The sequence below is a fragment of the Chenopodium album genome, chromosome 20, assembly GCF_948465745.1.
Source record: "Chenopodium album chromosome 20, dcCheAlbu1.1, whole genome shotgun sequence".
Taxonomy (NCBI): domain Eukaryota; kingdom Viridiplantae; phylum Streptophyta; class Magnoliopsida; order Caryophyllales; family Amaranthaceae; genus Chenopodium; species Chenopodium album.
This window is the reverse complement of record NC_137853.1, coordinates 8,807,822-8,820,137: the sequence shown is the minus strand read 5'-3', so window position 1 is coordinate 8,820,137 and position 12,316 is coordinate 8,807,822. Positions and strand designations below refer to the sequence as shown.

General features: G+C 32.5%; 2 pseudogenes; both read left to right on the top strand.

Annotated features, from left to right (window-relative positions):
- The first annotated feature begins 3,195 nt into the window (after positions 1-3,195).
- Positions 3,196-3,791, top strand: LOC145596751 (zinc finger A20 and AN1 domain-containing stress-associated protein 4 pseudogene; annotated as a pseudogene).
- Positions 3,792-9,301: 5,510 nt separating this feature from the next.
- On the top strand, positions 9,302-9,845 carry LOC145599302 (zinc finger A20 and AN1 domain-containing stress-associated protein 7 pseudogene; annotated as a pseudogene).
- The last annotated feature ends 2,471 nt before the right edge of the window (positions 9,846-12,316 follow it).

The window sequence follows — 12,316 nt, the reverse complement described above, 5'->3', positions numbered from 1 at the left end:
GTAAAGGTAAGATAGTACATTGAACTTTGAAAAAGAGTGCTAACCAAACCATGATCCATCCCACCTTCCAATATATTTTCTTCCTTTTAATTCATGAATTGAAGAGAAGTGGTAGAGATAAGACCTTAAAGAATACGTTATGTGAAAAGTCTTTGAGATGAGCTATCACTCTTGATGTTTGACTCTTTAATTTATGCAATGGCATGATTGGATTGATACTCCTTCCCGTCTAATATTACAATTGCTCGATTTTTCTTTTTGTGTTTTGTATTATAAAATTGAGCAGTTGTAAATTAAAGAGTACGTAATAAAATTTCTCTCTAATCTATTTGAAATTATGTAGAGTAGCCTACTTAATGAATACAACTTTCCATAAAAGTGACAAATTAAGATGTTTTTTTAGTGTTTAGAGCCACAAGGGTGACAGTGAAAATCGATTCCAGGATCTTTTGGATCAGGAGAGAAACTCTAACCACTTAAACTATAATCTTTAAGGAATGGAGAGAAACTAAAGAAACTTTCATAATTACATAAAATTAATCCAAAAATGTGAAGAGCTCTAGGTCGTTCGTTCTTAACCAAGTTTTGATACAAGTTGGATAACAAGAGTGCCTTCACCTCACGTCCTCACCACATGATTTATATGCATGTTACGCCTAGCTAATTGGATCATAACTTCACATACAGTACAATCAACTGTTTAGAAGAAAGAAATGGCCCAAACATTATAACAGTTAAAGGTTCCGTCACTAACCACACAAACCTAACAAAATCCAAAATAAATGCTTACACGTTGAAAATAAGGCTAGAATGCCTAGAAAAGTAGAAATAAACTAATAAAGCTAAGGAAACCAACGCCCAAGCTACCTTTTGCCAACCCCTATATATATAAAAGTAAGGCTAAAGAGACCTTGTAACTTAATTAATGATTAATGAATAATAATGTTGATAATGAATAATAATGTTGATATAATCAGAAAATATGAGGCCATATCTAATTTAACTAGTAAATGAGCTATATAACTAGTGCTGCTTTTTGCTCATGTGATGGAACTCCTTCAAATTAGTAAATGAGCTACAGATAGAATGAATTATACTAGTATTCTACCATGCAACTTATTTTTCTTGATGCAACCCTACAACTAATTCGATAATAGAAATTGTCCATGATTTGAGCATGATCTATACTCATAAATCTTACTAGTCTTACTATGTGTAATGAAGACAATTGATACTACTACGAAATGGCAAGAATTGTTTGGTTGCATATGAAAATTTCTACTTCGTTCTAACGAAAAGTAAAACCAACTAGAGCGTTATCCAATTACCATGAGATTGCTAATCAATTCAAACAAGTGCATATGTATCTAGATATTACGAAGATCAACTTTTTCGGCATTTACAAGTCAACCTAACAATGCATGACACATATTTTTTTGAGTAAGGAGAATTCCGTTGCAAGTAGAGGGGAAATGGGCATCTTACTTGCTATTGGATGAGAATCGAACCCCTCTCACAGAAGTGAAAAGAGAGCCTCCAACCAACTAGGCTAACAACCTTGATTCTCACATAGACAGGTACTATACATATAAGTGTATTATATACTTCTCCTATTCTATGTATTTTACAATATTAGGGAATGAAAGATATAACTAAGAATTGGGTTAAAGTGAGATACATGCTGATGTAATTAAGCTGCATGGATTTCGAAAGGCACTCTTCTAGTTCCAGCAAGAATTTCCAAGGGGCGATCAGCTAACAAGCATGCTGACCAAGTGACCATCGAACCGACAATAATATATTGAAACTTAAACATGCATTTAACAAGCTCTTGCAAATCTCTACTTGAAATTTAATAAAATTGTACATATTATATATATTGTTAAACAACGCGTCATGATTCATGCAAGGTCCTACAGTAGGGTTTAATTTGAAGATCACACTTCTTTAATTGTATTGGCAATTTGGCAGCATGCCAGGCCAGCATGCTTGGTGGCTTGGGGCCAAAGCTTAATAACTTAATTAGTCCCCATATGTTTAAAGTTTTACACACGCATTAACGAGTTCAGTGGCGGATCTAGGAATTTTATGTAGGGGTAGTATAGAACAATAATAAGGGGAAAAAAAATTCTATCGTTTAATAATTAACTTTTAAATTTTAGTATTATACATTAATTTTGGTAGACAAATTTTCATGCATTTTACAAATATAGAATAATTTATATTCTAGTTATCAATATAATCAAATTAAAAAGTACTTCAGATCATATGTTTAATAGTATATTTTGTATGTATTCCATATTTACTATTCGTAAACTAGGTTAAAAATTATATGGTAATCTATACTAGTATATTAACCAAGTAAAGCTTGGTGGAGTTGGTGGAGTTGGTGGGGAGCTCATCTTGTGACTTTGAGGTCACGAGTTCGAGCCCCATCAACTACAAAATGTTTGGGAGTAGGGGGAGTAGAGTCCTTCTTCTTACCTTTAAAAAACCAAAAAAAAAAAAAAAAAAAAAAAAAAAAAAAAAAAAAAAAAAAAATCTATACAGAGTACTAGTATACTAATTACAAAGAAAATATAAAACTATGAAATTATTTCATTATTTAATATAAATTTTGGACAAGCCTTAAAATACATCTTTTACTTTTTGTTAGTTTGGCATGAGATTTGATGCTAAGACTCAACCTGGCCCGAATTTTGATCACCTTTAATATTATAATTGCATGTTTTTTTTTTCTCCTTTTTTTGACAGAAATATCGTATTATTATTGAGTACCCATAAGGCCATAAGTTAATTTTAAAATGATAACAACCGTAACCTCACTCAATTATCGGACTATCAAATCGGGTTTCCTATATTAATATTGATTTGGATACCTTTTTTTGTTAGTTCGAATCCTTCTCCTAGTAGCCCAAGTTGTGAAGCAAACACAAACAAAACAAAATAGGTAATCAAAGCCTTGTTCTTAAGCGTGTTTTAATTTCTTGAGTAATACTCTATTCGTTCTAGAAACATCCTGAGGTAAAATAATAAAATTCTACCCAAAATAAAATTCTACCACTTTTCAATCTTCGTTCCTATAAATACTCTCCCAACACAAAAATCAACTCTCTTCATCTTCCATAAGACATTCATACCTCAAAACCTCTCTCAAAAAACAAAACATCAACCCTCAATAATTCAGATTGAAAGATGGAGAACATGATGATGAGCAGCCACCAAACAAAAACCCCGACATATTGCGCAAAGGGTTGTGGATTCTTCGGAACAGCAGCGACAATGAATATGTGTTCGAAGTGTTACCGTGACCATTGTCTCAAGGAGGACCAATCCGTTAGAGCCGTTGTTGAAAAATCGTTATCATCTTTGTTGATACATGAATCACAAAGCGGGGAACCGAAACAGAAGTCCGATGATGACACGGTGTCGGTGTCGGCGGAGGTGGAGAGTTCGACAAAGACGGCGAATAGGTGTATGAGTTGCAACAAGAAGGTTGGAGTTGTCGGGTTTAAGTGTAAGTGTGGGTCCACTTTCTGCGGGTCTCATAGATTTCCTGAAGAACATAGTTGTACATGTGATTTTAAGGTTGCTGGTCAAGTTGTCATCGTTAAACAAAATCCTAAGGTTGTTGCTACTAAGTTGAACAAGATCTGAAAGTTTAGATTTTATGATTTAGATTAACACTTGTTTGGATTGTTTTAATTGGTGATTAATTTTTTATAAATATAGTAAATTTTACAGATTTAGTCGATGTATATTATAATGTTCTTTTGCTTTTGCAGGATTAATTTTTCTGATTATATGTTGTTTCATAGTCTTTATTATATGAACAATGGGCCACCAAGAAGGCAAGAAGGGATTTAATTACGAAGTATAATTTGTATGTTGATTATTGAAGCAAAGTTTTGATATTATAAGGGATTAAGCAAGAATGACCAAAAAGAGTTGGAGTAAAGAAAAGTCTATACAATAGATGTGTTGGATGTATAAGCTCATAACTTATCATAAATATACTTATCATAAATATATATATATATATATATATATATATATATATATATATATATATATATAATCATAAAACTTATTTGGAAAAATTAAAAAGAATACCCTCATCTTTGCTCGACCTACTCAAAATAAGCCAACCTTTTATGGGAACGAGACTATCTTTACCCCTGTTTTCTCAAAATAACCTTATTAATCTATAACATGTTTAACAAGTAGGTTTGTTATTATTTTTATAAATTTTTTGTTTTTCCTTTGATCGTTCTTCTCCTACCCTAATTAACCACCACAACACATCCTTAGCTAGCATCAAGCACCCTCACCCTGGAATGGTAGAATCCACCTCAAAGACCCACCCCTACCCAATGCAACTCAGCCTCCGCAAAAACCCCACTCCAACTCAAACCACCACTAATCACCTCGAATACCCCACCCCACTCCAAAAACCCTAATAGCAACCAAAAATTCTCACCCCGTCGCCTTGAAAACCCTAGCCACCTCGAAAAAAAAAACCCACTCCATAAACCCCACCAGCCACCATAGATTTCCACCCTGACATTTTTACCTTCATCAACACAGCAGCCCCTATTGCCCACCAATAACAGCAACAACCAACTATTTCACGCCCAAACCAGCCACTGCGACGTTGTTGTCACCCTTCGTAACTCCATTGTTGCTCCATGCATCATACCAAACAGTCCCTGAACTTCTTGCCCAATTTGCCACCAAATTGTAACATTTTTTTTCATCCAATTGCAATAATTTATCACCCAATCAACAAACATCAATTTGACCTCCAACTACATTAATTTAATTTTCAACTTTACAGGGAGGGAGCCTCGGCTTCTCAACATGAGAAACATGGGGTGTTTCTCAAAATGGTTTTTTTGTAAATAAGAGGAATTACAAGTTTTTTTTTAAATATATTTTTAGTACTTTTTCTTTGTCCTTTCTTCTTCTTTAATTCGTACTCCATCTTCTTTTCTTCCTCCTCCATCTTCTTCATCCTCCAACCTCTTCATACCCATTTTCTTCTTGCTTTACTGCTCTTCCATTGTAGTAGCTAGTGAACACCACTTTCATCACCATATTTTCGGCTGCCAAAATTAATGGAGAAAAGAAGGGTATGATTAACCCTTAAAGGAAAGGGTTATGTCCTCCTCCATTGAAAACCTTTGCCATGTTCGATTCCCCATTGAAATCTAGCTTCTCCATTATTGTTTAATTATGGTTCTTCAATATAAACTTCTGATTTTACTAGAAAATACAGATTTTTTGAGACAAAATTACACATGAACCCAACTTATTAATTGAAGATGTCGAATTTGTCCCTTTGAAAATATGAGGAGTTGCTCATGTTGAGAAACTTATACTTTCTCCTTTATAGCTAGAAAAACATGGTGAATTGAGTAAAAAGGCAATAATTTATGTTTAAACATCAATCTCATGATGATGGGCTACTAAGGAATTAGGGGAAGGCAAGGTATGCAAGGGGCGGTCGTACATGTGGGGGCGGCACTGGGGCATGGGGCAAGGGGGGGCGTGATTGTACAGGCAGAGCAGGACTTGGGTGTTAGTTGAGACGAACACTACAAGAGGGGGGTGAATTGTATGTGAGTTCCCAGTGGCTACTTTTGCGGAATATAAAAAGAGAATGTAAAGGAACTTGCAATGCACACAGTATTTTAAGAGGAAATCTTTCAGGGCCTAATTGGAAGTAAAACCTCGATCCTCTAAGGGATTTCCAAAACCAAACCAATCCACAATAATAGGGCAAACACACAAGTTACAACCTATTATACTCAGACTTTTACTCACAAGTTCCAGACTAAACTTGCTACACAGTAGGACCCTATCCTATCCTACCCAACCTAAGTCCCTTACTTAGATTCACTTAGATTCACTCGTACTCCCTGAGCACTCTTCTCACTCAGCTTCAACCTAGAAGCCTATACAATTGTATGCAAAGATAAATCACACACACACCCAAGAACCCAACCAATACAAACTATTGACCCCTAGTATATGAAAGGTAAGGTACGCATGAAACCCGAAACTAATATGACAAAGTTATGAACTTAGCAAGCTTACACAATTAAGCACACTTCGATTTCTTCACGCATAAACTCACAAAAAATAATGAATAAGATTTCTACAATTTATACAAGGCTTGCTTGTATAGAAAGTAGGGTTTTCAAAAGATAAATATGTTATATTACCAAAATCCCAAAACACGATTTTAAGTAAATCTATTTAGAATAAAATCTTTTCCAGAAAACTTATCAAAGATAAATCATCAAAAGAATAATATCTTTTGATAATCTGTTTTTAAGAAATAAATCATTTTAGAAAATCTTTTCTTAAAAACTTATCTTTTTTTTGAACTTTCATATTTTAAGGGCTTGCCAAGATCTTTTGTCACGTTTCTAATAAGTCTCACGCGTAAACCTAACAATCATATTTACAGCAAGTCCAAGAGATAAAAACTTAACAAAACTAATTTGCTTCGCCAATATTTTGTAAACTAGGATACACTAGGCGAAAATATCAATTGGCCACCGGTTCAAAACCCCCCTATGCCACCGGTTTTGAACCGGTGGTCAGTTGGGGGGTGGCAATACTCGGTTGAAAAGGCCACCGGTTCAAAACCGGTGGCAAAATTAAGTATTGCCACCGGTTAACCGGTGGCAATGAACATATATATATATATATATATATTTGTTTTTTTTTTACTTGAAATATAACTGAACATAAATCAAAAAAAAAATGACAGCATCTAAATATAAATCGAACAATATCATTCAATTTAATCGAAAAATTACAACATTTAATTAAAAAAAAATTTCCAATATAATCCAACAATTATTACATCAAATAAATCAGTAAAAAATTACAATATAAATCATAAAAAATTACAACATCAAAATCACAAAAATCCCATACAACATCTAAATCAAAATCTTGATTCTTCACTTTCACATCCAAATCAATATACCTGCATCAATTAAAACAAAAATATAAATTGAATAATAAAAAAAAAAAGAACACTAATCTCGGAATTAAAAAAAAAACAGAAGACTAATCAGTTTAAATTAAGCTGATGAAAAAAAAAACAAACACTAATCTCGGAATTAAAAAAAAAAAAAAACACTAATCAGTTTTTTAAAACCCAGAAAAAAATCCAAAAAAAAAAACGATAAATATCCTAAAAAACACAGAAATCATAAATTATTAAAACTAAAAAAAAAAATTGCGAAAAAAAACCCAAAAATCATGCATGTACCTATAAACTGTCGAAAATCAATCACAATTAAACCCAAATCAATCAAACCCGGCAAATCAATTAACCCCAAAACTTTCGAAAATCAATTAAACCCAGAAATTTCGAAAATCAATTAAACCCAGAAATTTCGAAAATCAATTTCGAACAATATTACAACAATCAAATCCATAAAAATCAAGGCATTTACCTGTAGACCCATAAACATGCACAAATCAAGGCGAAAAGTGGTGTTGATGATGTAGATCTGTCGGTGTTGTTGATGTTGGTGTTGCTGGTGTGGTGGTGGCGTGGTGGTGATTTCGTGGGTTGATGGTGGCGAAGGAGGAGAACGGAGGAGAGAGGACGAGAGGGAACAGAGAGGGAGAGAAGGAGAGAGAGATCGAGAGAAGGAGAAAGAGAAGGAGGAGAGGGAAGAGATGAGAGAGAAAGAGAAGGAGGAGAGGATGAAGGAGAAGAGGGGAGAGGGGATCGGAGTTGAGGCCGAAAGAGAAGGAGGAGATCAGAGGTGGATGTTTGGTTGAGGAGAGAGGATGGAGAGAGGAGAGAGGATGGAGGAAACGGCTGGGAGAAGAAATGGTAGGGTTTGGGTATATAAAGGGCCGGTTTTTTTTTTTTTTTTTTAATATACTAAGTTATTGCCACCGGTTCAAAACCGGTGGCCTTTCAAATTTTTGCCACGGGTTTGGTTGAACCGGTGGCAATAACTCTTTGCCTCATCCCGCCACTAATTTTTGCCACGGGTTTTCAAAAACCGGTGGCCAATGAGCGTTGTATTTTTCAATTTTTCTACTAGTGATACTTGGGGTTCACGCAGCCCAGGACTAAGTTAGTTCCTGCTGTCACTTGTACTCAAGTTCTGAACTGGAACTTCACAGGCCAAGTTCTAATAGAACTTGCTGTCTTCAACGCTGACCAAGTCAGCACTTCAACTTGCTGTCTTCAAGTTCCTGTTAGGGAACTCAGATAGTTCTTGTTAGAGAACTCTTCTTCTATCTTGTTTAACCTTTCCTTGGAATCTCTTCATGTCTTCTTAGATTAGGTTACTCTTCCACTTCCAAAGTCTGCTTCACATGTTCTAATTACAACACTTAGAAAAACCTTTATTAGTTGAAGTTTGCTTAGTTTGTATTCATCATCATTAAAACCTTTAAGCATCAACATTGGGTGACGTGGATGAAGAGAGCTTTTTTTTTTTAATTTTTTTTTTTGGAAGGAATTTTTTGTAATTTGTTTTGTTTACTTTAATTATTTTGTTTTTTATTATTAAAAAATAGGACCAATTAAATAGGGATACATGGCAAATCAACTCACATATCGATTTAAAATCGTTAAAGACTTGTTATGAGAAAATAGGAGGGCAAAGGTAGGATTGTTCCTAAAATACTCAAAGATTGGGTAATTTTGAGCAAGTCGAGCAAAGTTGGAATTCTTTTTAATTTTTTCGATTGTTTTTGGGCCTTGTTTGGTTAACAAATAAATTCATGGGAAATTTGATATCCTAGGAAATGAATATATGCATGCATACTTGTTTGGTTGACAATAATATAGGAATTGGGACTTCGTAGGAAGTTCTACTTCCCACATGGAGGAAATTAACTTACTAGCTACGTCCCCTAAGTACCTTCAAGGAAAAAAAAAAAAAAAAAGTAAGTGGAACTTCTTACATCCGACCAAACTATTTTTGGGATTTCCTAAAAATTACAATTTCATAGATTTCCTATTTCTAACTAAACAAGGCAAACCATTAAACAATAATTACATAAACTATGGGAAGTAAATAAAATAAAATCCCAAAACCTACACCGCCTTTACCAAAATCCGGACACGGTTGAACACGATTTAGAACTCGTTAGTGCACACTAGAAACATCCCACCACCGTCAATTCATTACTGAACCAAATTCTACCCACATGAAATTGAAATTGCTATAAATACTCTCCCACACCCTCACTACCAAACCCATCATCCTTCTATCAAACTTCTAAACCTCTTCTTAAATCAAATAGCTTTACAAACTCAATTGTTACAAACTAAAAAATTCCAACAATTTTATATTGAAAGATGGAGAACATGATGAACAGCCACCAAGTAGAAACTCCGACATACTGCGCAAAGGGTTGTGGATTCTTCGGAACAGCAGCGACAATGAATATGTGTTCGAAGTGTTACCGTGACCACCGTCTTAAGGAGGACCAATCTGTCACCGTACGAGCCGCCGTTGAAAAATCGTTGTCGTCGACATCTTTGTTGATACATGAATCAGTAAGTGGGGAACCGAAACAGAAGTCCGATGATTCGGTGTCGGTGTCGGGGACAGCGAAGGAGGCAGAGAGTTCGACAAAGGCGGCGAATAGGTGTACGAGTTGTAACAAGAAGGTCGGAGTTGTCGGGTTTAAGTGTAAGTGTGGGTCTACTTTCTGTGGGTCCCATAGATTCCCTGAAGAACATAGTTGTACATATGATTTTAAGGTTGCCGGTGAAGTTGTTATCGCTAAACAAAATCCTAAGGTTGTTGCTACTAAGTTGCAGAGGATCTGAAATTTCAGAATTTGTCTATTTTTTATCTTAGATTTTATAAATTGATTTTGCACTTGTTTGTATAATTTGATTATAGTTCAAAAATTAAGAAAATAATAGAGATTTGATTTATGTGTTCTTTTTTAATTTGTGGTATTATTATCCTGACTGTTTGTGACATATATGAACCTTGAAGAAAAGTCTTGATGATGGTTGAGTAAGCTTTTAGACATTTTTATTGAATGTAACTGTTGAGAGATAATTAGAATTCAAAGTGCTAAACAATAAGTACAAAATGTAGAATTAGTACGGGATGTTTCTACGGTGTTATTTTTTGAAAAATGACACCATAACATGCTGATGTGTCATGTTATGATTGGTCCATTTTTTATTTATTTTTAAAAGCCTAGATATACTATACATGTATGTATTATTGTATATACATGTATTTTTTGTAAAGAATATGTAATTATAGCTTTTTAAAATCATTTTTTTTTTCATCTTATTAAAATCATTTTCCAAAATTAAATTATAATTATAATCTATAAATTAAAAAATTCATCATTGTTCATCATCAATCATCATTCATCATTCATGATAGTAATTAACCACTCCCATAATCTTGTATAATCTATTCACAACGAAGATCAAAATTTTGATCAAAATTCCGTCCAAATTCGTTTACAAATTTTGTTTTAGGGTTCGATTGATAATTTCGATTAATGTAAAAATCACATTGTTTGATAGTTTTGAGGATGAAAAAAGCATTAGGAATGTCTATTATGATTATGTAAAATGCATATCTTTCAGTTTTATAAAACAATGAATGGAAAACGGTACGAGGGTTTGCTCTTCGATTAGAGTTCGAGTTTTTTTTTCGCATTGTTTGATCTAGAATCTTGTTTTCCGATTTTTGTAATCTGTTTGTGGTTAGGTAATCACCTATATTTAGTTAGGTCATTACCTTAAAATTTTAGTTTAACTTTTGTAGTTGGAATCTACTTCTACGCTAATCGTACTAGCTACAAAAAAAATAATTTACGGAATTTTTATCATATAATTTTAGCAAAAAATGTTTTTGTGATCATTATCTTATTATATTTTGGAAAAAATATTTTTTTGAATTATTATCATATCATTTTAGCAAAATATATTTATGGGATAATTATCTTATTATAATTTGGAAAAAAATATTTTTGAAATCTTGGGCATATAAATTAGTGGCTATAATATTGAGATATTCCTAATTAGCTTTCATTCACCTTGTTTTTTTTGTTATTAGCTATATATTAGATGATGATAACTTTCTTAAATTACATGTTGTATGACCTTATATACATCTACATCCATAATTTTGGACCCATCCTTTTTATCATTGTTAAGAAACACATTTTTGCCATATATATATCATATATTTATATTTTGTTTATAAAGTTATACAAATATACCTTTTTTATATGATTTGCCTGTTTATTTAGCAATTTATAGAGAAATATTCTCTCTCAAATCGTTAATGACATTTAAGAGAATCTAATATATATAAATAAAGTAGGCATTTTTGGAGAGCATTTGGCGCGCCACATAAGAAAAGGTATTATTTTGACCAATGAAAAATTAGAGAAATAATTTATTTTAGAATTAAAAAATTCACTCGCCACCTAAGAAAAAGTGACGAATAAAATTCAAGAATTTTGCCACCTAGGTAAAAATAATGAATAGTGAACAATTAAAATTTAAATTATTTATAAAACTAATAATTATCTTTTTTACATATATGGATGTAAATCTTTGATCGTAAAAATCTTTAATTTCTCCCTAGCAAATATTATAAAAATTAGATATTAATAATGTACTCATCGAAACGAATAAAACTAATTCTCATATCACTATGTTTTTCATATATAGAGAGAGAAATTTAGAAGATTCCCCTTTATTTTTTAATAGTTAAAAGATTCTATATGAGACTAACATTTTGAAACAGAACGAATATATAAAAAAACGCATTTGCAAACGACTTATTTTAGCCAATAAATAAAATGATTTGTCAATTAAATTTAATTAAAAAATTAAATTGTCACCTAAGTAAAATTAAAGAATAAGGTTTGAGATTTTAAATTCAAGCGCCACTTAAAATAAATAAACCTACGAAAGATAACTTTAGTGTTAAAAATAAAATAAAAAAATTATCTTATGATATTAGGAATATTATCCAAATATCTAATGAATGATCATCATATAAAAAAATCTTAAGTTAATAAAAATATTTACTAGAATCGTGCATCGCACGGGCTTATATCTAGTATTTTTTTAAAAACAATATCAAAAAACCTTCACATATAAGAGTTTACCAAAAAAATTTAAAAATTAGCTTCTTTTTTTTTTTTTTTTTTTTTTTTTTTTGTTATTAGCTTTTATTGACTTTTTTTTTTATTAGCTTTATATGGTTGTTTATCAAATCCTATGTAATGACCAAAGATAGTTTAAGTCATTACCTAACCCACAAACAAC